Below are 24,826 nucleotides of genomic sequence, written 5' to 3' on the forward strand. Positions count from 1 at the left end.
TTTCTCAAGGTGAGACATCTAGGCAACAGCAGAACCACTTTCTAGTCCATCGCTTTTCTATTACACCATATTCAAAATCACATGGGCCTGAACATATTTCCCATTTTCTGATTACACTACTTGGGGAACGATTTGTTAATTACCAATGGCCAACATTTACTGAGCATTGGCTGCGTATGACCTGATTTATATCTATTATTTTATTTGGTCCTCACCGGAACCCCAAGTGGCTCAGTTAATATCTTCATTTTATAAACGAGAGCGCTGAAGATTAGAAAAGGGTCGATAACTTTCCCAGGGTTCTATAGCGATGAGTGAGTATTTGAACCCAGGAATCTTGACCTCGGAGGATGAATGCTAAACCACTACCTGATCCTGTTTCCTTACTCTGAGACCCTTCCTGGTAGTGATCCCTTTAGGACCATTAGATATCTAACAGAAACCAAGATGCACAGTGCCAGAGGTCAAGGCCAGTGACTGCTCGAAGCCCACGCAGCTGGTGCACTGCTGAGGAGGGCAGGGTGGTGAGGGGCCCACCTAGGCTCTGTGCAGCTAGCATTAGGAGCATGGAAAGGTCAGGCCTCTAGCATTGCCCTGGACTTGTTCTGTCATCTGATCTACAAGAACAGACAGCTAACTACCAACAGCAGGGTCGAGTCAGTTCCCAGCTTCCTCGGTTGTCAAGGGTAGCTGCCATGGCTGTGCCCAGGGCTATGGAAAGTGCATAGCCCAAGAAGTAGAGGCATCGTATCATGGTTTCTATATATGCTCCCTAAGGAGAGAAGTATTTATCCATCCTATCCTCTCCCCACTCTGCTAATGGACCCCATCAGTGCTTCTGGATCAGTGCAGGGAGTAGGAATCCTGATCTGGTCTGGAGAGTATAGCCCAGTTTTGCTGATTTAGCTGGTTTAGTCACCAGCAGAGAACCTGTCATCTAGTCTCAGTTCTGTCATTTGCTCCTCTCTCTGCACTATGACTTTTTTGTCTCCGGGTCTTCCTTTTCCCATTTATTTAAAGATACGTGTGAACTCTAGTGAAGCTGCATCTAAGATAAATGTGTCTAGCTGGCATGTTCTACATCCGTCATGCTCTGGGTTTTAATGGTTGAATAGGAGCTGAAGTCCCCAGACAGAGGCAGGGACCCAGGCACTGTGCTGGTAATAAAGCAAGGACCAGTGAGAGAGAAGTGAAGAAGACAGCTGGAGCAGCCCAGGAAAGATGTTCGAGAGGAGAATGGTCACTGAGGTTCCTAGGAACACAGAAGAGCAACCTTCTCACACCTTTGTCATAAGAGAGTCTCTCTTTGCAGAGCTTCAAGGAAGGTACAGACAAGCTTTCAGGGCTTGGAATCTTTTTTTGCTCCATTCATTGCCTAGCATCTTCAGTTCAGTTCAGTTCAGTTCAGTTCAGTTGCTCAGTCGTGTCCGACTCTTTGCGACCCCATGAATCGCAGCACGCCAGGCCTCCCTGTCCATCACCATCTCCCGGAGTTCACTCAGACTCACGTCCATCGAGTCCATGATGCCATCCAGCCATCTCATCCTCTGTCGTCCCCTTCTCCTCCTGCCCCCAATCCCTCCCAGCATCAGAGTCTTTTCCAATGAGTCAGCTCTTCGCATGAGGTGGCCAAAGTACTGGAGCCTCAGCTTCAGCATCATTCCTTCCAAAGAAACCCCAGGGTTGATCTCCTTCAGAATGGACTGGTTGGATCTCCTCACAGTCCAAGGGACTCTCAAGAGTCTTCTCCAACACCACAGTTCAAAAGCATCAATTCTTCGGCACTCAGCCTTCTTCACAGTCCAACTCTCACATCCATACATGACCACTGGAAAAACCATAGCCTTGACTAGACAGACCTTAGTCGGCAAAGTAATGTCTCTGCTTTTGAATACCTTACATCCCAGTTTTATTCTGATCCATTCTCAGAACCACCAAGAACACTTCTCCATCCACAATCTTGAGAAAAATAAGTAGTGAATTTCAAAGCCTCCTTAGAAATAGGCAGTTCTGAATTTTGAAGCAGACAGATTTGTTTTTAATGGTGCTTCAGTAAGAATAATGGACTTCCCTGGTAGCTCAGATGGTAAAGAATATGCCTGCAGTGCGGGAGACATCGGTTCAGTCTTTGGGTTGGGAAGATGCCCTGGAGAGGAGAATGGCTACTCACTCCAGTATTCTTGCTTGGAGAATTCTATGGACAGAGGAGCCTAGCGGGCTACAGTCCAAGGGGTCACAAAGAGTCAGACGTGACTGAGCGACTAACACTTTCACTTTCAACTAGAATAATACTTACTAGCTCCATAGTCTAAGATGGCCTCTAGAAAACTCTCTGGAGAAACTGAGATAGCAGTTTCTATCATCCAGATATGGAGGCATGTTTGCTCACCAAACGAGGATTCAAAATGACCTAGACTAGCTAGAACACGTGGCAGGAATAAAAGGTAGCGGAGAAAGACATCAAGGCCAGCATTTGGGTCAAAAAATTAAATTTCTCACCAACCAGAGTCCTTGCAACAGGTCCTGGGGAACAGGCTCCAGTGGGTACAATAGCCAGCAGGGCTACACATCAACTTGGGCTGAGCTGATGAAAGAAGAATGCTTGTGTTTGTGAGTCACGGGGGCTTAAAAGTGTTCTGGAGTGGAGTCTTCATCTGCTCTGCAGGAGATTCCCATATGCCATTACTCAGATGTGCCTTCATACCTACTATCCAAAGGTAGCCCAGAGTATATGCAGAGGACTTAGGCAGGTCTAGGTTCAAAGCCAGATTCAGCTTTCCGTCTTGGAGAACTTGGGCAAGTTATAGTGGAGCCACTGTTTCTTTAGCTGTCCCAAAATATGCTTCCCTTGACTGGTTGTTGTAAGTAATAAAGATAATGTATGGTTACACTTCTCAGATTAGGCTGGCAAATTCCTAGGAGTATTTGGCAGTATGCTTGGGAGTATGGGAGGCCATGGCATAAATACAAGGCGTGTTCCCAGTGTTTCTCTTTTACTCAATGGCAAATCGTTTACAACCTATTTTTATAGTAAGCCAAAGAGGGATCTGCTATTGAGTAGAAAGAAAAATCTGCTGCCATGTTTAAAGCTTGAAGTGGGAAGGAATTTTCAAGACACAGACAGCTGCCGCATGGCCTACACCCTTAGCTCCTTAGGGGTGCACACTCCCTTTCTCTGTCTTCAGGCTGCTTCGGCAGGAAATTTGACTTGCTTCGGGGCACATGAAATACTTTGGCACATGGTAAATGGTCAATAATTATTAAATGTTGTTATTTGAAATTTCTGGAATGAGGTCATCCTATTAGTCCCTGCATATGTGTATAATAAGGTCCAGTGAGGACTATCCCTTTTTAAGAGGGATGCAATCAAACAAGAATATTTCTAGATTAAAGAATGATGGCCTCATGGCCAAGTTGGTAAGAGGTACAAAATCCTATTACATGAGAAATTGTTCTAGTATGGGGACTCTTTACCCCGCAGAAGTGAAAAAAGAACAAGAGAGATTCTTCCAATATCTGAGGATGTGAGAGGAAAAAGAGCAAAGATAATGAATTAGCAGATGAGGACCAACAAAGGGAAGTAAATAGGAAGCAGACTGAAAGTCACTCAGTCGTGTCCAGCTCTTTGTGACCCCATGAACTATACAGTCTTTGGAATTCTCTAGGCAAGAATACTGGAGTGGGTAGCCTTTCTCTTCTGCAGGGGATCTTTCCAACCTAGGGATCAAACCCAAGTCTCCTGCATTGCAGGCAGATTCTTTACCAGCTGAGCCACAAGGGAAGCCAAAGAATACTGGTGTGGGTAGGCTATCCTCTCTCCAGTAGGTCTTCCCGACCCAGGAATTGAACCAGGGTCTCCTGTATTGCAGGCGGATTCTCTACCAACTGAGCTATCAGGGAAGCTCAAGAAGCAGATTAAACCTCTATATAAAAAAAAAGAAACACTTTTTGAGTTGTCTGGCAGAGGGAAGCAGAATATAATGGTTAAGAACTCAGGTTCTAGAATCAGAATCATGGAGTTCAAATCATAGCTTTGATTTGTAATAGTTTTGTGAATTTGGGACAAGTTTGTTAACTCTTCGGTTTGCTTTCCTCATCTTTAAAATGGTGATAAATAAATAGTGCTCATATGATTCCCGTGAAGACTAACAAAAATATGTAAAGCACCTAGATACATAGTAAATGCTCAATACACTACTTTATACAGAAGCTGGCTGCGAGCGTACATTTGGGAGTGTTATGCGTTCCCCCAGAATTCATGTCAAAACCCTGGCTTTTAGTGGTATAGATGACGGTATTAGGAGACCTTTGGGAGGTGATTAGGATTAGATGAGGTTATGAGGGTGGAGCCCTCATGAATGGGATTAATGCCACTAGGAGAGTCACAGAGAGCTTGCTTTCTGTCTCTTCTTTCCTGCCATGTGAGAACACAGTGAGAAGGTAACCGTCTTTAAAACAGAATGCAAATCCTCATTAGACAGTAAATATGCGGGTGCCTTGGTCTTGGCCTTCCTAGCTTCTCGAACTATGAGAAAGAAATGTCTGCTGTTTAAGCCACCCAGTTTATGGTATTTTTGTTACAGCAGCCAAAATATGCTAAGACAGAAAGACACAAGGGTACAGGGAATAGTTAAAGTCAAGGATGTCATAAGACTGTTTTTCTAAAAGAGAACGTATACAAAGAAAAGAGAACCAAACCAACCAAAGCTCTGCAGTTCCAGGATTGCAGTATTAGAGTGCAAATAGCCAAAAATCCAAATAACAGTGGCTTAACTTACTAATAATTTTACATGTTAAGAATCATGGAGGTGGGCAGTTCTGATATTAGTCTGAGTTCAGTAATGTTATCAAGGACCCAGGCTGTTTCTTTTCTCTGCCCTGCCATTTTCTACATATTGACTTTCCATACTCACACTTGTGACCTCATGGGCTCAAGGTGGCTTCCAAAGCCTAAATTCCAAGACTTCACTTAACTACATTCAAGGCAGAAATATGAAGGAGGGACAAAAGATTTTACTTCATGAAATTCTGTCTTTCATATGGAAAAACAGTTCTCAGAAGTCCTCCAGCAGTTTTGTCCTTATGCACCATTGACTGAGATTAAAATTTTCATATTCAAGTAACCATAATGTATGCTCCAGATCTGAGGTGGGAGCCTGCTGCAGCTGCTGCTAAGTCGCTTCAGTCGTGTCTGACTCTGTGGGACGCCAGAGACAGCAGCCCACCAGGGTCCCCCGTCCCTGGGATTCTCCAGGCAAGAACACTGGAGTGGGTTGCCATTTCCTTCTCCAATGCATGAAAGTGAAAAGTGAAAGTGAAGTCGCTCAGTCATGTCTGACTCTTAGCGACCCCACGGACTGCAGCCTACCAGGCTCCTCCATCTATAGGATTTTCCAGGCAAGAGTACTGGAGTGGGGTGCCAGTGCCTTCTCCGAGGTGGGAGCCTACCTTCCCTAAAAATCAGTAGATCTCTGCCTAAGAGTTAAACGAAATGTAGGGGCAATGACTGCTGAGTAGCTGTCATTTGTCACATTTGGGCAGCACCAATATTTAAAGGGTTAGGAGAAGGAAAGAGGGCAGTGAAGGATATTGAAAAGGAAATGCCATATAATTTGGAGGAAAACGAGGGGGAGTGTCAAGGAAATGAAAAAGTAAGGAAGCTTCAAAGAGGAGAGAGAGATCCATCACAGTCAAATGTTTCCATCTTTGGGTCAAAAAGAACTGAAGGGTCCACTGCCCTGGTGATTTATAAACTGGACAAGAGGCATTTCAGAGGCGGATGGGAGTAGGAGCCAGAGGGAAAGATACAGAAGCTAAATGAAGTGAGGGAATGAAGCGGGGAACGGAGACGACTCTTTCTAGTAGCTTAGCTGTAATGACAAAGACAGGGATAATATGAAGAGGAGACGACACGGTCGGGGCAGGGGTGGAGGGTTGGATTTTTTCAGGAGAATCTTGCAGTGCACTTATTTAGGGGGATAAAGCCAAAGTAAAGGCATATATTAAATATTTAGGAAAGGGAGGAAGAAAGAGGATGAAGATTGTGTAGGAAAAGACAAGGTCAATGCCATGTGCAGAGGCCAACCCTAGATGAGAAGAATGTTATCTTTTCCTCTGAGATGTCATGGTTGGAGGGAGTTGGAGAGTTGCGGGGAGGAAGAAGGAAGTAAGGACCAGTATGGACACAGATAAAAACTGAGTTTGAGGTTCATAGCAAGGTCCTCACAGGGATCTGCAATACCAAGCGCATGGGAAAGGAAGAGGGGTGGGGGTATAGCCAAAAAGAGCTTCCCATAAACTGTTAACCTCAGAAAATCTGGTTGTTTCCAGCTGTGGACATAGAGGAAAGAAGCGAAAGAACATATTTACCCCTCTTTCTCAGGAGAGCTTAATATCAGTTCCCTTGTTCTTAGTCACTCAGTCATGTCTGATTCTTTGCGACCCCATGGACAGTAGCCCACCAGGCTCCTCTGTTAGTGGGGATCCTCCAGGCAAGAACACTGGAGTGGGTTGCCATCCCCTCCTCCAGGGGATCTTCCCAACCCAGGGATTGAACACAGGTCTCCCACATTGCAGGCATGCTCTTTACCATCTGAGTCACCAGTTTTAATGAAAAGAGGCACCATAGGACCAGCGAGACATATGGCTGAATCCTTTCTCCAAAAAAAGGCCTCCATGCCCAATAAAGTATTTCCTCGCACCCAGCTTCAAGGGTAGAGAACAACACCCCTTCTCCGCCCTTGGTACTCATCTATGGGCAGCTTTTAGAGCCAATACCATTGACATGAGTCCTAAACAATGGATTTATTGTTTCCTGTGGTTCAGGTATCATGAGCCTTCAATTAAGAGAAAGTTTTATTTTCATTCCCAGATATATTTTAGGGGAAAAAAAATCAATCCATTGGAGACAATGCTGGCTCATCTTCATCAGGAAAGATGTCTTCAACCCAGTGTTCCTATAAAACAGCCATAACTCAGACAAAATATTCCATCAGGGACACAAAACAATCATTGACAGACTGCAATCAAAATGTAGTTGAAAACCAATTTTGTTCAAAATTATCCCATTTTTGCATTTTGGCTTGGATGTCATTTAGGATTGATGGGGAATGTTAGGCTCTAATTTTTTTATCCCTTTGAAATACAGCTTTTAAAATGAATTAAAATACAAGAGAATTTTTGAGGGATGATAACAAATTAAGATACATTTTATTACATCTAGAAGATACGTAGTTACTGCCTTCTTTTCGAAGATAAGCACATGAAGAAAAATAAAAAGATTCTCCCCAAGTCACAGAGCTGAGTATCAGAGTGTGGAGATGAACCCAGGTGTTCCTACTGATTTCTACTAGCCCAGGTTTCCATGTCTTTAAAAAAGGGAGTGATAGACCTCACAAATGTATATTAAATAAGATGAAACATTTAAAATCATCCTCTTCCATGGATTGCGGTTAGCAAAAGGTTGGAACAGGTCAAACAAAAAGCTGTTGAGAAATTCCAGCAGGGATGCAGTCAGCTTCAGTGTGGGAGGCCATGGGTCAAGAATTTTGATTGTAAAGGATTAAAACTGACTAGCTAAGTGAAAGCAATGAAATTTGTTGGTTGGGCTTTGAGTGACTTCTAGGCTCAGCTGAAAGTCTGGGGAGCCTGGTTTGAGCAAGGGGCTAGAGGTAGGGAGGCTGAGTGGCCACACTCATAGCTATGGGCGCATCTCAGAGACAGTCTGCTTAGACACTGGACACAGCCTCTGCCCTGCAGCTGCTGCCCCCACTGGACCCTTGATACCATACTTCAATCACCCAAGTAAATTCAAAATGAGTCAGCTGATTAGATGTAAATCTGGTTACAGTATCTCATCACCCACCATGTTCTATGCAACAGCTTCCAGAGATGAAGAGAGCAAAAATCTAGCTTCTTTTACTTCTGTACACTTATAGAGGCAATCCCCCAAAATATGGAAAGGAGTTTCAGATTCTAGACCTCAAACAAATGGCAAATGTTCATTACAGATGGTGTACTTAAATAATACTCTGCTTTTTAAATATTTGTTTATTTATTTTTATTTGGCTGAACCAGGTCTTCGTTGCAGCATGTGGGATCTAGTTCCATGACCAGGGATCGAACCAGGGACCCCCTGCATTGGGAGTGCAGAGTCCTAGGTACTGGACCACCAGGGAAGTCCCAAATCATAGTTTTCTTAATCTGACTTCCATCTTCCTGTGATTCTCATCTCCTGGAACTTCCTCATCTATAACTCCTCAGATTGGTGGGCTCCTCACGTTCTCATGTCTTGACAGAGCATCCCCATTCCCAAGATTTTTTTTTCTGAAAAATCTCTCGGATTTGACCCATGATTTCCTAACTCTCCAAATCCTAATTATTGAAGACTAAGGGCCTGGCATGCTTACTGAACACTGATGCCTATAGTTCTATCATCTTCTAAGAACCTTCCCCTAATGAAAGAAGTCCTTGTTTATATCCTAGATCTCACTGTCCCCCTCTCTTGGAAGCATATCCAGTCTCATTCACAGGATTAATGACTTGACCGTATATATCACTGCTTCATTAATCAATTGATGGACATGGTAATATGGAGAGCAGATCAGGAATCAGAGTTTTGGGTACCACCAACTTGATACACTTCCATGGGCAAGTCACTATTATCTTAAGCTGCTGCTTTGGAAAGAATAGAATAGATGAAATCATGGCTTCCAACTTGGGTCTTCATTAGAATCACCTGGGAAAGGAAGGTGGTGGGGGTAGGCATGGGAACTCAAATATAATTTTCCAAGATCCAACACAAACCCTCTGAATCTTCCAGGGTGAATCCAGGAATCTACAAGGACTTTTTCGTATTGTTTTCTTTCTCTTCCTTCCTTCCTTTTTCCTCCTTTCTTCTTTCCTTCCTTTCCTTCTTTCTTTTGGTTTTGCTTTAAGTGTACCAATACATCCTGATAATAAGCTGGATTGGGGACCCCAGAATGGAAAAATTTCTTATACCCTTTAGCTCTAAGCCATGATGAGGTAGAAACACAGAAAGCTTCCATCTCTCAGGTCTGACTTTGGCTCTGAAACTTCGCAGCTCCAGAACGTGACCAAGTAACTCAACATCTCCAAGCATCAGTTTCCTCATTTCAGAAATGAGAATGATAAACATACCTACCCTATGAAATTTTTGCAAGGATTCAGTGAGATAAGGCTTGCTGCCCTGAGCCCGTGCCTGGCCTGTGAACAGCACTCAGGAATGCTTGCTGGATTATTTTGATGACGAGGGGAGGAGAGCTAAGCCACCCGGCTATGTTGGGGGAGGCTGGAAGAAAGCTGGTGGAAACATGACTTTCTTTTTTCTGTTTTTGTGCTTGATTTAACTGTGTAAAAATATAACTGATGAACTTAAAATGTTCAGGATGTTGGCGTTTTTCCCCCTTTTTTCTGGCTGCAGCTTCTCAGAAGATGCGTTCCCAAAGAGGAACATCTCAGCCCCACCAACCAGTATGTGACTCGCTCCTGCGTCTTGGCTCAGGCCTGAATGTGGTCCATAGTAAGCGGCTTTGCCTTAGTGACTCAGCATAGTAGGCCCTTTTTCATTTCTCTCTCATTCCCCAGCCAAGAAACGCTTCCCACTTCTCTCTGCCGTCTGCTACTGAGATCGCATTCTGTATCATCTACTGGGAGATAACACAGTTAAATCGATGCTGGGAACCTTATAAGGCTATAAACACTGCTTTGCAGGATGGACGTCATAATAGCAAATTGAGGGCGAGTGCCAGTAATAGATTTCTTGGGTTTCTTTTTTGCTTTTGCACATTCTTCAGGGTTCTCCGAGGGGGGACTGAAATGATATGGCAACCCCAAAATAGTCCAGGGAATCAGACTGAAGAAGGAGTCTTGAACAGGCAGGCAAACCAAATACAGCCCACGCCTTCTCAGCCCCAAATCTGCCTCCCCTAAAAAAGTGAAAGGGCCTCTTTGGTGGCCCCAGATTAGAGCAATGGGAAGATGGCTTTGGTATTGGACAGCTCTGGGTCTTGTTCCCTCTGCCTCCTACCAGCTACTTGACCCTGGGTCTACTTCCTAATTATCCTGTTCCTGGGCCTTGTAATGAATAAGTGTCTGCTGATAAAATGAGATGGCAAAGTAAGCCTGCCTGCCACACAGTAGGGGCTCAGAATGTGTTCACTCAATTTGCATTCTTTCTTTCCAAAAATAGCCCCACATTGGCAGGATCAGTCCATTTTAAATGTGCAACTTCCACCACAGAGTGATTCTAGATTGTTTTAGCAGGAGAGAATTCACTTCCCCAAGAGATCCTTTGAACCTGCTATATGATGTAGTAAAAAAGACACTCAACTCAAACACTAGTCCTGTTTTTTAAATCTTTTTTTTTTAATATTTATTCATTTGGCTGTGCCAGGTCTTAGCTGTGGTATGTGGGATCTAATTCCCAGACCAGGGATGGAAACTAAGCCCCCAGCATTGGAAGCACAGAGTCTTAGCCACTAGAACACCAGGGAAGTTCCCCACTTGTCATGTTTTGTGACTTACCATCTTTGTGTCCTTGAAAATGTTATAAAGAGTTTCTACAATTGCCAAGGGCTTCTTAGGCGCAAAGCACTACGTGTGCGTGCTAAGTTGCTTCAGTCGTGTCTGACTCTTTGCAACCAACCCTATGGACTATAGCCCACCAGGCTCCTCTGTCCATGGTATTTTTCAGGTCAGAATGCTGGAGTGGGTTCCCATTTTCTCCTCCAGGACATCTTTCCAGGCACTTACTGAATGCTTAATATGCTTTATTTTACTTCATCTCATAACAACCCCTACACAGTAAAAATTACTGTCCTCTCATTATAAAGGACAGAGAAAATAACTTACCCAAGTGCACATCACTATAAAGGGTGAAGCTTGAATTTAAACCCAGTTTTGTCTGGCTCTAGGGTCCCTGTTTCTCATTACCATATACCTGGCTCCTGCTTTCTGTTCCTGACTTCACTTTCTCTATCTGTGAAAAAGGGGATGATAATCAAAGCCTACCCCCCAGGGCTTTCTAGAGATGAATACAGAAAATCATGGACTGAGGGGGCTTTATACACTAATAGGACAGTTTATTTAAAGAACCACAGTTATTATCACATAGTTATAATATTCTCTTTGGTCTTTAGAAAACAATCCCTGTCTCCAAAGAAAATCAGAACTTTAAGGATGACGGCTCTTGCCTGCACTGAGGACAAGGTGGTTTTGCAGCTTCATGATTGTATATTGAGTAGGGTAGAGTACACACTAAATCTGTATTTATACTTGGGAAACCACGCTGTGCTTAAATTAGCACTTGAAGAATAGACACTTCTCTAAAGCTGCCCTTCTTAAGTAACACAGACTAACATTTCTGTAACTACAGACAACAGTATTTTGAAAGCAATAGCAAGATGCCTTGAGTTCATCCTTAATCCTTACCCACCCCTCTCCAATCACACCTTCCAACTTCACCTCACCCCCCAGCAACCAGCATCTATCTTAAACCAAAGCTCTTTTCCAACATTTGTGGTTCAAGCAAGGTCTGAATAATAAAAGACTGCCAAAGATTTCTCCAAGATCCTGGTTTGTTCAACAGTATGTTACTCAGGAGTCACAATATTCATCACAAAGGGGCTCAGAAACACTTGATTGATCAGAGATGCCCCAGGCATCATCACAGTAAGAAAGGTATCAATTTTCCAAATTTATGAAAACCATAGATATGGCATCCAAGCTTTGTCCTGAGATTTGCTCTAATTTACTAGGGTCACTGTACCTATTGCCTGGTAGCCCCCAAATTCAGCCTGGCTGCCTTCCTGGGCTTTGCTCTGGGGAGTCTATCCTTATTGAGGCCTTTTTGACCAGACATAAGTTAGTTGCTCAGTCATGTCCAACTCTTTTCGACCCCATGAACTATAGCCCTCCAGGCTCCTCCATCCATGGAATTTTCCAGGCAAAAATACCAGAGTGGGTTGCCGTCTCCTTCTCCAGGGGATCTTCCTGACCCGGGGATTGAACCTAGGCCTCCAGCATTGCAGGCAAACTTCATCTGAGCCACCAGGGAAGCCCAATATATACCCAGACATATATTTGGTATACCAAATATACACAAATTAGGAATTAACCTGGTGGCTCAGACAGTGAAGCATCTTCCTATAATTCAGGAGACCTGGGTTTAATCCTTGGCTTGGGAAGATCCCGTGGAGAAGGAAATGGCAACCCACTCCAGTATTCTTGCCTGGAAAATCCCATGGACAGAGAAGCCTTGTAGGCTACAGTCCATGTGATCTCAAAGAGTTGGACATGACTGAGAGGCTTCACTTCATATACACGGTGTGTGCCTGCATACACACGCCATGCACATCCCCAGTTCCCAAGGAAACCAAATGAGGTGGAAAAATCGAAAAACAGAAGAAACTGCAAAAGAGCTCTCTGACCCTGTTGCCAGATTCTCCCTAGACCTGTAGCTCTGAGACCTCTCTGAGATTTCTGTAGGGTTGTGAGCATTCCTTATCATTTAATTTAGAAATGAAGAGTGATGTCTTTAAGTTGAGAATAAATAACCACGTAATTGAGCTTCACAATGAATAACCAAACGAGATGCTAATTTTAAAGCAATCACCCAGCCAGTAGAGCAGACAGAAGCTGACTTTTGATCTGAAAGTCACCTTTGCCCAATGAAATATTATAGGTGTGGGAAGCAAGGAGAGAGAGGAAAAATATGAATATTAAATATTTTCCTCATTCTCTGAATAGCTGTAAATAGGGGAGTGAGTAAGTACATTAAATTATGATACATCTCTACAATGGAAAATTGTACAGCCAATAAAAAATGAGAATTTCAGGTACTAACAGGGAGAGATGTCTAAGTTATATTGTTATGAAAAATAGAATTGCAGTGTTATTATAGTAATCCATTTAGGCAAAAGCAATCATATGAAAAAAAAGAATGCCTTTACTTATATCTGTGGAGTAAGATTTTAGAGAATTATTATTTTCTAAGCCATTCATTTCTATAAACTTTGTTTTTAAAGATTAAGAATCCACTATGCTGATAACCAGAAAAGGTGATGAGGCTGAGCTAAATTATCTTCTCTTCTCTATGGAAACCAATAACCTTGAGACCTTGAGATCTAGGGGGCCCCTGCAATGATATCTACAATAGCATGCCCTGGGTCCTTCATTTCCCTGTATAAGCAGATGTATTTGGAAACCCAGACGTGCCACATTCTAGCCAAATCTCTTCTCTTCTATTTTTGAAAAACTAGAAAAACCACAGTGACTTATGTTCATCATTTCTGGTCCAGTGGTGGCCAAGTGGGTGGGTGGCAGAGTTCCAGGTTCTGATGGATGACAAGACTTCAGTGGCTAAAATGTTAAAGACCTTTCCTTCTTCTTCTCCTTTTGTGGGTTTTTTTTTTTTTCTCTCTCTCTTCAGCACTGGCAAAACACATTTACAAAGTTGTTATAATGACAAGTCATCAGTCATCAGTCTGTAACATTGCCAAGGGCCAGTCTTCCTGCTCAGCATGGACTCTGATCACTTGTCAAAGGAGAATGGCATCTGGAAAGTACGAAATTTTTTCTTTCCCACTCTTTTTGGCTGCTCAGTGCAGCATGTGGGATCTTAGTTCCCCCACCAGGGATTGAACTTGCACGCCTTGGAGGGGAAGCATGGAGACTTAACCACTGGACTGCCAGGAGAGTCCCTGTTTGAAATATTTTGACTGAGAAGAATCATGAGAGGGGACACTTGGTCTAAGGTTTCCTTTCATCTAATTTCTTGGCAGAACTTCTGATTAGAGAATTGGAGACCCCCACCTTGGATAGCCAAGAAGAAATCATAGATTTAATATGTGACTACATGTCCATTTACAGAGGAATGAATAAAGAGGATGTGGTACGTATATGCAATGGATTATTACTCAGCCATAAAAAAGAACAAAATAAAGCCTTCTGCAGCAACAGGGGTGAACTTAGATTGTCACACTAAGTGAAATAAACCAGAGAAAACCAAATGTCATATGATATTGTTTATATGTGAAATCTTTAAAAATGATAAAAAATGAACTTATTTTTTACAGACTTTGTAAATTTTGTAAATTTGTTTTTACAAAACAGAAATAGAGTCACAGAAAACAGACTTATGGTTAAACCGGAGAAAAAAAGTGGGGATGGGGATTGGGAGATTGAGGTTAACATGTACACACTACCGTAAATAAAATGGATAACTAATGAGGACCTACTGTATAACACAGGGAACTCTACTCAGTACTCTGTGCGTTCGTTGCTCAGTCATGTCTGATTCTTTGTGACTCCGTGGACTGTAGCTCACCAGGCTCCTCTTCCATGGACTCTCCAGGTAAGCATACTGGAGTGGGTTGCCATTTCCTACTCCAGGGGATCATCCCAATCCAGAGATGGACCCCCTGGTCTCCTGCATTGCAGACAGAGTCTTTACTATTTCACTTTGATGAGGACTGCAATGGCACCCCACTCCAGTACTCTTGCCTGGAAAATCCCATGGACGGAGGAGCCTGGTGGGCTGTAGTCCATGAGGTCGCTAAGAGTCGGATACGACTGAGCAACTTCACTTTGACTTTTCACTTTCATGCATTGGAGAAGGAAATGGCAACCCACTCCAGTATTCTTGCCTGGAGAATGCCAGGGATGGCGGAGCCTGGTGGGCTGCCATCTATGGGTCGCACAGAGTCGGACATGACTGAAGCGACTTAGTAGTAGTAGTAGTAGTAGTAGTAGTAGTAGTAGTAGTAGTATATAGGAAAAGAATCTAAAAAAGAGTGGATACATATATATGTATAACTGATTCACTTTGCTGTACAGCAGAAACTAACACAACATTGTAAACCAACTATACTCCAATAATAATTTTTAAAACTAAATAAAAAATAAAATGGAATATGACTACAAGAAGCCAAACTGAGTGTTAAACACTTTTGTTATAAACACTTGTTGGTGATCTTCAGAAACCACATGAACCCATTTTTTCCAAGGACCACAGTTATCTACATGCTTTTTTTACATAAGTTTCCCAGAGCCTCTTGTTCCCAGTTTCATCCAAGATGAGCACCTGACCCACCAGGACCAATCAAATTTTTCTGGCAATCTGTGATTACAAATCAGATTCATCCATTTCCTTTTTTTAAATTTTTTATTTTATTTTACTTTACAATACTGTATTGGTTTTGCCATACATTGACATGAATCCGCCACGGGTGTACATGAGTTCCCAATTCTGAACCCCCCTCCCACCTCTCTCCCCATATCATCTCTCTGGGTCATCTCAGTGCACCAGCCCCAAGCATCCTGTATCCTGTATTAAACCTAGATTGGTGATTCATTTCTTACATGATAGTATACATGTTTCAATGCCATTCTCCCAAATCATCCCACCCTTGCCCTCTCCCACAGAGTCCAAAAGTCTGTTCTATACATCCGTGGCTCTTTTGCTGTCTTGCATACAGGGTTATTGTTACCATCTTTCTAAATTACATATATATGCATTAGTATACTGTATTGGTATTTTTCTTTCTGGCTTACTTCACTCTGTATAATCGGCTCCAGTTTCATCCACCTCATTAGAATGGATTCAAATGTATTCTTTTTAATGGCTGAGTAATACTCCACTGTGTATATGTACCACAACTTTATCCATTCGTCTGCTGATGGACATCTAGGTTGCTTCCATGTGCTGGCTATTATAAACAGTGCTGCGATGAACATTGGGGTACACGTGTCTCTTTCAATTCTGGTTTCCTGGGTGTGTATGCCCAGCAGTGGGATTGCTGGGTCATAAGGCAGTTCAATTTCCAGTTTTTTAAGGAATCGCCACACTGTTCTCCATAGTGGCTGTACTAGTTTGCATCCATTTCCTTTTTGAGGCTAGAGATGGTCATCCTCCCAAACCGGGAGCTATGGCACTGGTACAAGCCAAGAGAATGTGCCAGTGGTTTGACCATCGTTTAAAACAGTTTAGTTACTCAGAAAAATAAACATAGATTTATTATATGATCCAGAAATTCTCCTGCTGAGTCTATACCCAAAAGAATTCAAAGCAGGGACTTGAGCAGATACTTGTATACCAACATTCGTAGCAGCATTATTCATAATAACCAAAAGGTGGAAGCAAACCAAATGTCCATCAACAGATGAATGGATAAACAAGATGTGTGTGTGTGTGTATACATATATATATTTAATATTAGTCTTAAAAAGGAGTGAAATTCTGACACGTTACAACATGGCTAAACCTTGAAGCTATTACTCAAAATGAAATAAATCAGACATAAAAAGATAAATATCAAATGATTCCACACATATAAGAGATCTAGAATAAATTCATACAGACATGAAATAGAATGGTGATTGTCAGAAAAGAGAAGGGGGTAGGGTGAAATGGGGAGTTGTGAAATGGGTTTCAGTTTGGGAAGATAAAACATTTCTGGAAATGAATGTGACTATATTTAGTACCACTAAATGTTATACCTAAAACTGGTTATGATAATTAATTTTATATGATGTATGCTAAGTTGCTCCAGTCATGTCCGATTCTTTGTGATCCCATGAACTGTAGTCTGCCAGGCTCCTCTGTCCATGGGATTCTCTAGACAAGAGTACTGGAGTGGGTTGCCGCGCCCTCCTCCAGAGGATCTTTGCGATGCAGGGATGAAATCCACATCTCTTTTGCCTCATGTTTCCTGCATTAGCAGGCAGATTCTTTACCACTAGTGCCACAATTAAAAACAAGGAAAAACACACCAGAAGCTCTGGGCAATATTGGAGTTAGAGTTCAAGAAATGTGAAGCCAGGACAGCAGCTTTGAACAAAATGCATTCAATTCAACTGCACAGATATTTCCTGAGTACCTATTATGTGGTGTGCCAACTGAGAGATTATACAGAGGATTTAGAGATTAATGAGACCTTGTCTAAGCATCAGGGAGCTCACCTTCTAGGGGAGATTTCAGAAAGTACACACATGCAAAGCAAAAGGTAACAAAACTACAAATAAAAAACAAAAAACAAATACACCTTGGAGGATTGAGAATTCAAGGAAGACTTCATTGTAATCCATTTGCCAGGATGTATTGGTAGCTGCTATAGACTGACTAGTTCACCCTCAAAATTCACATTGAAACCTAATCCAAAATGTGATAGTATTTCTAGATGAGGCCTTTGGGAGGTGATGAAGTCTTAAGGGTGGAGCCCTCAAGGATGGGGTTAGTGCCCTTATAAAAGAGCCCCAGAGAGATTTCTTCTTTATTTCATCAAGCAGAGACACAGCAAGAAGACAGTTGTCTGTGAACCAGGAAGCAGTCCCTCATTGGAAACCACATCTCCCGGCACCTCAATCTGAACTTTCCAGGCTGTAAAAGTGAGGAATAAATTTCTGTTGTTATAAACCACCCAGCCTATGGTACTCCATCATAACAGCCAGAACAGAGTGAGACAGTAGTTTTGCACCAGGAAGGGGACATTCTAAACACAGAGAATATGGATTAAAGCTGTGAGCCAACTTGGAGAATAGTAAGCAGAGGATGGGATAAAAATAAGAGTGGAGAAAGTAACAGCGAGCTTATTCTCTTCCAAAAAGCATGCACAGTGATTTTCACGTATCTCATTTAATCTGCACAGCAGTCTTGTACCCAGGTCTTGTAGAAGACCCTCCTGGTCACCTCTCCAGCAGCCCTTCCCATTCCTTGTCTCCACGTCTGACTTGTTATTGTTGTTATTCTGTCACTAATTTGTGTCCAACTCTGCGATTCCATAGACTGCTGCATGCCAGACTTCCCTGTCCTTCGCTATCTCCCAGAGTTTGCTCAAACTCATATCCATTGAATCCATGATACCGTCCAACCGTCTTATCCTTTGTCACCCCTTCTCCTCCTGCCTTTAATTTTTCCTAGCATCACAGTCTTTTTCAATGAGTTGGCCCTTTGCATCAGATGGCCAAAGTATTGGAGCTTCAGCATCAGTCCTTCCAATGAATATTCAGGATTTATTTCCTTTAGGACTGACTGGTTGGATCTCCTTGCACTCCAAGGGACTCTCAAGAGTCTTCTCCAACACCACAGTTCAAAAGCATCAATTCTTTGGCGCTAAGCCTTCTTTGTGGTCCAACTCTCACATCTGTGCATGACTACTAGAAAAACCAAGCAGGGAAAGAAAGAAAGTGAAGTCGCTCAGTCATGTCCGACTCTTTGTGACCCCATGGACTGTAGCCTACCAGGCTTTTCCGTCCATGGGATTTTCCAGGCAAGTGTACTGGAGTGGGTTGCCATTTCCTTCTTCAGGGGATCTTCTCGATCTAGGGATCAAACAGGGGTCTCCCTCATTGTAGGCAGATGCTTTTACCGTCTGAGTCACCAGGGAAGTCGGAAAAATCATAGCTTTGACTCTATGGACATTTTTTGGCCAAGTGATGTGTCTACTTTGTAATATGCTGTCTAGGTTTGTCATAATTTTGCTTCCAAGGAGCAAGGGTCTTTTAATTTCATGGTGCAGTCACCATCTGCAGTGATTTTGGAGCCTAAGAAAATAAACTCTGCCACTGTTTCCAGTTTTCCCCATCTATATGCCATGATCTTAGTTTTTTGAATGTTGAGTATTAAGCTGGCTCTCAAGAGACTCCTTAGTTCCTCTTCACTTTCTGCCATCTGCATATCTGGGGTTGTTGATATTTCTCCCAGCAATCTTTATTCCATCTTGTGCTTCATCCAGCCTGGCATTTCACATGATGTACTCTGCATAGAAGTTAAATAAACAGGGTGACAATATACAACCTTGACGTATTCCTTTCCCAATTTTGAACCAGTCAGTTGTTCCATGTCTGGTTCTGTTGCTTCTTGTCCTGCATACAGCTTTCTCGGGAGACAGGCAAAGTGGTCTGGTATTCCATCTCTTTAAGAATTTTCCATAGTTTATCGTGATCCACACAATGAAAGGTTTTCATGTTGTCAAAGAAGCAGAAGTAGATGTATTTCTGGAATTCCCTTGCTTTCCCTATGATCCAATGGATGTTGGCAATTTGATCTCTGGTTCCTCTGCCTTTTCTAAATCCAGCTTATACATCTGGAAGTTCTCTGTTCATGTACAGCTGAAGTCTAGATTGAAGGATTTTGAATATTATCTTGCTAGCATGTGAAATGAGTGCAAATGTGCAATAGGTTGAACATTCTTTGGCACTGTCTTTCTTTGGAATTTGAATGAAAACTGACCTTTTCCAATCTTGTGGCCCCTGCTGAATTTTCCAAATGTGCCATATACTGATGCATTACTTTAGCAGCATCTTTCAGGATCTGAAGTGGCTCAGCCTGAATTCCATCATCTCCATAGCTTTGTTCGTAGTAATGCTTCCTAAGGCCCATTTGTTTTCACACTGCAGGATGTCTGGCTCTAGGTGAATGACCACACCATCATGGTTATCTGGTCATTAAGACCTTTTTTGTATAGCTGTGTGTATTCTTACCACGTCTTCTTAATCGCTTCTTCTTCTGTTAGGTCCTTGCCATTTCTGTCCTTTACCGTGCCCATCCTTGCATGAAATGTTCCCTTGATATCTCCAATTTTCTTGAATAGATATCTAGTCTTTCTCATTCTATTGTTTTCCTCTACTTCTTTGCACTATTCATTGAAGAAAGCCTTCTTATCTCTCCTTGCTCTTCTCTGGAACTCTGCACTCAGTTGGATATATCTTTCTCATTCTCCCTTGCTTATTACTTCTCTTGTTTCCTCAACTATATGCAAACCCTCTTTAGACAACCACTATGCCTTGTATTTCTTTTTCTTAGGGATGGTTTTGGTCACTGCTCCTGTACAATATTATGAACCTCCGTCCATAGTTCTTCAGGCACTCTGTCTACCAGATCTAACCCCTTGAATCTATTCATCACCTCCACGGTATAATCATAAGGGGTTTGATTTCGGTCATACCTAGTTAAATGGCCTAGTTTTCCCTACTTTCTTCAATTTACATCTGAATTTTGCAATAAGGTCTCATGATCTGAGCCACAGTCAGTTCCACGTCTTGTTTAAGCTGTGTCAGTTCAGTTCAGTCACTCTGTCATGTCTGACTCTTTGTGACCCCATGGACTGCAGCACGCCAGGCTTCCCAGTCCATCACCAACTCCTGGAGCTTGCTCAAACTCAACATCTCTATCTTCAGCTGCAAAGAATACAGTCAATCTGATTTCAGTATTGACCATCTGGAGATGTCCACGTGTAGAGTCATCTCTTGTGTTGTTGGAGGAGGGTGTTTGCTATGACCAGTGTGTTCTCTCAGCAAAACTCTATTAGCCTTTGCCCTGTTTCATTTTATACTCCAAGGCCAAACTTGCCTGATTTAGTTTGGGGGTATTCCTCCTGGACAGAGTTGTCTTGCTGAGCTTCAGGGAATGAGTCTTTATTATTAGCCTAAGCGGGTGGTAGTAATCCCATTCCTGTTGACTCCTTTGACCAAAAGGCAAGATGCAATTTGACCAGAAAGGAAAGGAGGCAAAAGCGTCTACCAGAGGACTTGTGAAAAGTCTTTTTTCTCTGATTTAAAAAAATGAAAGCAAAACCTTCTGCTTTTGAGTGCATCTGTTTAAGAATGTAAAGCTTGGAATTGGCTACACCTCAATACAAAATATTTTTGCTGTTTAAAAATAAAAATGAATGTAAAGCCTGGGACTGTGGTACTCCTCTTGTGACCATCATCCTATGACTTTAAAGATAAAGCTAACCCTCTAAAAATGACAGAGGAGAAAGACAGAGGGAAGCTACTGACTTTGAGCCCCTGAGTTAACCAACCCTGTGACCACATGCCTCCCTCTCTCTTTACTTAACACTTTTTTTTTTTTTACATTTAAGCCACTTTAAGTTGGGTCCTCTATTAATTGCAGATGAAATGTTACATGAGTCTGCAAAATAAAAATAGTTCCCTGTAAGTTAAAGATCAAGGTGTATGACTCCAGGTGGGATGAAATTAAAACAGTAGTCTGTGACCTCAAACATGTGGGTGGGCAAATCAGAGGGCAGGAGGGAAGACCCTCCTCTGAATGTGTGAGTAGCTCAGGAATGTGAAGCATTATTTTAGAGTCCCCCCTCCCTGCCTGTGACCTGGAGGAGGGATAAGGGGTGGTGTTTCCGTGGTGACTCAGCCCTTCCCCTTGAAAACTCAAGAGAACGTCAAGCGTGTCCTTGCAGGCAACGTTTCCTCTGTCAGGGCTGTGTTCATACAGGGGAGTGCCTGGAAACTCTCGATCCTCCTTTACGCTTGACTTGTCCCGTGTCTCCCACCTCCTCAACTCTCACGGGGTTGGGGGGCCCAGCGGCACTCCAACCCCCTCTCTCTGCCTCCCACACATTTCCAGGCCTTCCTTGGAGGCAACTGCCAAGGGGTGGAATGACCTTCCCCACCAGTATTTTTACTGTTGGAATGGAGAAGATTGTTTTCTTTAGCTTATTATAAGATATTGAATATAATTCCCTGTGCTATACAGTAAATCCTTGTTGCATATCTATTTTATGTATAGTAGTTTGGATCTGTTAATCCCACTGTTGTTCATTGTTCAGCCGCTAAATCGTGTCTGACTCTTTGAGACCCCATGGAATGCAGCACGTCGGGCTTCCCTGTCCTTCACCATCTCCCAGACTTTGCTCAAACTCATGTCCATTGAATAGGTGATGCCATCCAACCATCTCATCCTGTCTCCTAATTTATGCCTCCCCCTCCCCTTTTGATAATCTTGTTTTCGATGTTTGTGAGTCTATTTTTATTTTGAATATAGACTCACTTGTATTATTTTTTAGATTCCACATGTAAAGAATAGCATATAGTATTTGTCAACTATACTTCAATTTTAAAAAAGAGAAAAAGACTTTTCTATAAAAATATAACTCATCCTTCTGGGAGAGATTAGAGGAAGGTTTTCACCAGAGGTGACCAGAGGCTGCCAGATGGAGCCGTGAATGTGAGTCAGATAAATCTGGATTTGTATTCCAGCTTGGACACCATGAGCTACATGATCCTGGGCAAGTCACTTCATTTCCCTGACACTTGGGTTTATGATCTGAAGAAGGGGAGTCATGTCACCTGCTCTGCTTACTTCAGGGTTCATTTTTGTCTGCCAAAAAGATGATAAAAAACACTCACCACCGCCATGCCAACTTCAGGATTGTATTTTGAGGTGCTGGGACTCCCAAAGAGATTTACATTTCAGACAGAGGAAAAAAGTTCAGAAACAAGAACTTAGTATACCCAAACTGTCTAGGCGAGTCCTTAAAGGAATCTGGGAAAAGCGAAGGGTATATATTCACTACGGCAGGAGAAGGGAGATCCAATTGGCTGAATCTCTTCTGTGAAGCCTGACTGCGGATCTGGGGCTGTGCATACATTTTCTCACTTACCCTCCTGGAAGCCTCATGAGATGGGCACCTTCATATTCATTCTATAAATAAAAAAAAGCCACGTCAAGAAATCAAAGTTACCAGCTGAAGGTAGATTCTGGTCTTCTCATAACACAGGTTATGAGGGACTTTTTAATGAAAGGCTTTACAGCTTTTTAGAATCCTTTTTGTTTCTAAGGATGGATGAGAGGGAGCAAAACCATGGAAAAGAATCTTGCAGCATTATGAGAATTCTCATGCCCATGGTTACAGTCCTCTCCTGGGCTGAGGGTCCTAGGGGGTCCAATAGAAATAGCACTGAAGGTGACTGAAAGGTAGCAGTTGTTCCACAAACTGTGCAGAACAATGAATTAAACCCCCCACATTTTAGTCTAAACAACTTTCTAACTATATAGCCTTGAACAACCGATTGGATCAGGCTTCAGATTTTTTCTTTACGATTTTCTTTAATGTGAACTATTTTTCAAGTCTTTATTGAATTTCTTACTGTATTATTTCTGTTTTATGTTTTGGTTTGTTGACCCCAAGGAATGTGGGATCTTAACTCCCTTATCAAGGATCAAACCTGTACCCCCCTGCATTGGAAGGCAAAGTTTAACCACTGGACCGCCAGGGAAGTGCCCAATCAGGCTTAACCTATAACAGAAGAATGGGCTTATGCCTCTATTTCTGTCTGTCCAACCAGGTGTGGGTGGATACCATAGGATAAGGACAATCAAGTTTGACAGGGGAGGGGAGGGGGCTGAGTTGGACAGCAGAGCAAACACTGCTGTCTGAGTCCTCCTTCTCATTTGTAAAATGGAAGGTTATGCTAGATCCCTGGTTTTCAAGTTTTCAACCTTTTTTTTTTTCCTTTTTAATCGACAACTGAAAGCTTTTACTATCTGAAATCTGACAGGGAGCCCCAGACTATTAGGTGAGTAAATGTCCTGAACAGATGGAAACACACCGGGATGCAGAAACCATCCCCTACCCTGTCATCCCCGAATTACTTTTTCTTCCCTACTACCAAAGCCACTTTGCAAGATGGGGGTGGGGGGTGGGGCACAATCCCTGTGGGATTTCCCAAGCTTGACTTCCAATGGACTGTTTCAAATGCTTTTATTATTATGATTTTAGCCTCAAAAATCCTACAGTATAGATATCAATAGTAACCTCTTTCACAGATGAAAAAACAAGCACAAAATGCTCAGTTAACATGGCCCCAGAATTAGATTTAAGATACTTAATGGAGACTGCCTCATTCCACAGTGGGAAGGGGTATCAAACTGAAAATATAATCTTGATGTGGCTGGAAACACCAGATGAAATTTTATTTTCCAGGGCAGTTTTTCCACAGTAGTTCTTTTTGAGAGCCCAGCAGAGTTGGTGACTTGGGCTTGGTATCCAGGCAGTGGAGGAAGATATCCAGAAAAATTCCTGATGTCACAGGTTCCAAAACACCAGATGTGTCAGAACTCTGCCTCGTGAGCTGACCCAGTGGATCTAAGTATGTAAACAAAGCCGCTCTTTAGACATCTGGGAGGAAATGACTTTTCTGATGGCTCTGATGAGTGTGGACATGTCAGAAGCCCAGACTCTACCCTCTTCTTAATGTGTGAGCTTGCGCAAATGAGTGTCTGTGTGCCTCCAAGAAGTGGTGAGAAAAGATATAAAACAATTGTGACTCAAATGAACAGTCCAAGTTTCTGGTAACATGATGGAATACACAGACTTAAAAAAATAAAAAGAACTATTCCAAGCATAAAGACCCTGTTCTCAGGAAGAAGCCCAGTGTCTTCCCATTACACTCGGCAGATCTCATTTGTGTGGCAGGAAAGGTGACTGCTTGCCTGACGTCATTCTTTGTCTGCCTACTACGGGCCAAGCATTTATTCAAATCTTCATTTGACATTCACTGAGGCTCTTGGTAATGCTTTCCTAATCACTATGACAGAGGAGAGTCCTTCCATTCTTCCTTGTTTTACCCAGCCAAAGAATATTCCTTGAGTTCTTCTTGTGGATCCATTATCCAAATTCTCTTTCCATATAGATTTATTAGTCATCTGTGCTGTGCTCACTCAGTTGTGTCCAACTCGTTGCGACCCAATGGACTCTAGACCTCCAGGCACCTCTGTCCATGGGATTCTCCAGGCAAGAATACTGGAGTGGGCTGCCATTTCCTCCTCCAGGGGATCTTCCCAACCCAGGGATCAAACTCTTGTGTCTCCTGCATTGGCAGGAGTGTTCTTTACCACTAGTGCCAGCTGGGAAGCCCAATTCTTTGTCTAGTGCGTGCTAGATGTTGAGTATAGATCTACGGATACGTGTGATTCAGTGTCCCTTTCCTCTGACATCTTCTAGCACGGTGGCTTTATTTTCTATAAGTCCACTTGTCACATGCCATTTTGCCCTTAGAGTCTGGG

This window comes from Capra hircus, chromosome 15 (genome assembly GCF_001704415.2).
Source record: "Capra hircus breed San Clemente chromosome 15, ASM170441v1, whole genome shotgun sequence".
In the NCBI taxonomy this organism is placed as follows: domain Eukaryota; kingdom Metazoa; phylum Chordata; class Mammalia; order Artiodactyla; family Bovidae; genus Capra; species Capra hircus.